Here is a 2,500-nt window from a genome sequence, read left to right on the forward strand (position 1 = left end):
GACTATTTGAAATATGTTTTAAAACCTTAAGAACTGACCGCATTTTAAATACTTTTAAATAGGGTACTTAAACACTGTTTTGAAGTCTATTTGAATTGTATTTTGGGCACACAGCACCCTGACTATAAAAACAGATTATCCATAAACTATTTGAAGTCTGCTTAAAGTCATCAAATGCTTACCTTATTGTAAATACTTTAAAGTAGTGTACTTATAACTTATTACTAGGGTGCAATACTGTAATGTCTTTTGGGAGACTTATACTCAGACTATAAATAAAAGTAACAATTGCACAAAGTTAATTTTTAAGCCTTCATCGTGTCACGAACTCATAAATGACTCAAAACAAGCTGTCACATATTGTGGACCGGATTCTCCTCCCAACAAAGTTCGAAGCTGAGCGAAAAATTAAATCTAAATTAAATAAGAAAAGAGGAGAAAATTAGGAACAGGTTTTAGCTTTGACTGACAACACATAACTGTGACAGTGTTCCGATAAAAGATCTATCCGTTCCTCACTGTTCATTACCTGCAAGCTCTCTGCGAAAATCTCCGCGTAGATTTTAGCCGTGATTCAATTAATGCAGTTACGGGACTTTCCATAAGCTTTTTAAAAGAAACTTCTTAAAATCGCATTTTAATTTCATATAGAAATTTTTTCACAAACAGCCGAAGCCGCGGGCCGAGAACCGGATGCACGCGGTCAACAGAGGTTTATCTAAAATAAGCCCTTGAAATTACATAATAAATAAATTATCCAAGCTAAGATCTCACCTCATATATATTGCATCAAGAAACAAGGCTCAGATATGAATAAACTCCGACATATGGTTATCTTTCTCTCATGGATTATTCCGCACATGCATGGCATATTATTTCTAAGATGTCACGCGCGACTGATATCACGACTTCGCGCCGCGGTGATGTGACAAATGCACGTGATAAACAAACCGTCCTTTGTCCTTTGCTCATTTCAAATTATTGTACCGGCGGTTGCTGTGATGGCGGGTGCGCTTGATTTTACTGTTTGTTACGATCTTACAAAAGTATACATTTCAACTCTGCGGATTGTCTGAACACGTAGATGTTGCATTTATCACGGATCAAAAATGGGTATGACTCCTCAGCGACTGTTATGTACTTTGAAAGGATCTGGTTCAGTTTCTCTCCGAAGCACGTGGTCTTGTGCTGTCTTGTGTGTTAATCCAAGAGTCTTCTGTTATGTGAGTATTATACACAATATATGCATAACATGTTACTAAGACGCTTAAGTATACGCCATATGAGAAACAAATGAAGGGTAGTAAACATTTATATACTCCCGCCTGTACGGCAATTTTAGTTTTTACAGGGTTCCATGCTCAGCCTCGCTGTTCTCAGTCACTTGATGTCACGTCACCGACCTCTTTCATGCTCGTGTAAATTTGATGGTGTTATTCTTATGTTGTTCTTTATCAGCCAATAATTAAACGTTCAGGCGTAATAATTGAGTAAAGCCGTGAATATAATAAAAAATGTAAGTTACATGTATGTAGATTATTATTTACCGGTAACGTAACGCAATACTCCTTTGAAGCGGAAGATTGATAGCCTGTGTACCGACCCCCTTCCCCTCCGATTTTTATTGAGGGGACTCAGGGGAGGGGGTTTGTACACAGGCTAAAGATTGATTTCAGCATTTCTGAAAAATTCCATAAGAATTTCCCGAGAATTCGTAGGGAAATCAACGTAAAGTAATCGGCTAAGAGATAATTCCGGTGAAATCCTAGCGTAGGACTGTGTGGAGAAATTTCGCAGAAGTAAATCTTGCTTTTTCAGAGTAATTTTCGACGGTTTTGTATTCATTTTATTTCATTAATTTAAATGGTATTTTCATCCTGTTTTTGTACTGTTTTTATGCTCTTTCGACCGATTTTTGTACTGTTTTCAGACAACTCTAAGGCTATTTTCTTACAATTTTATACTGTTTTTGCATTTTTGCATCCTATTTTTGATGTATTTTCACAATATACGCGTGCTATTGCTTTTCTTCCTCTGTGGTATTTTAATACTATTTTCAAAGTATTTTTATTGTATTTGCAAATACGATTATGTCACTAAACTTCGAAACCCATTAAAAAGCTATTAAAATATATTTTGAAGCATAACATTTTAATAGCGTTTTAAACAGGTTAAAACACCTTTAAAATCAGTCGAAAAATATATTAAAAATATATTTTTGGACCTATTTTAAACCTGTTTTTTTCAAAATACGTTTAAAATTGCCATTACAAATAGTTTTAAAATAGTATAGCAAATTAAAATATGTTTCTGAAACTGTTTTTATCCTGTTTTTATTCCGATTTATAAGATATTTAAAAACTATTTTAGACCTGTTTTGAGCCTTGCAAAAGCCCTGGAATTTTTTATATATTTTAAACGAATTTAAAAATACATTAAAAATTATTTTTTAATAGCGTTTTAAACAGGTTAAAACACCTTTAAAAGCAGTCGAAAAATA

Source organism: Porites lutea, chromosome 8, assembly GCF_958299795.1.
Source record: "Porites lutea chromosome 8, jaPorLute2.1, whole genome shotgun sequence".
NCBI classification, from domain to species: domain Eukaryota; kingdom Metazoa; phylum Cnidaria; class Anthozoa; order Scleractinia; family Poritidae; genus Porites; species Porites lutea.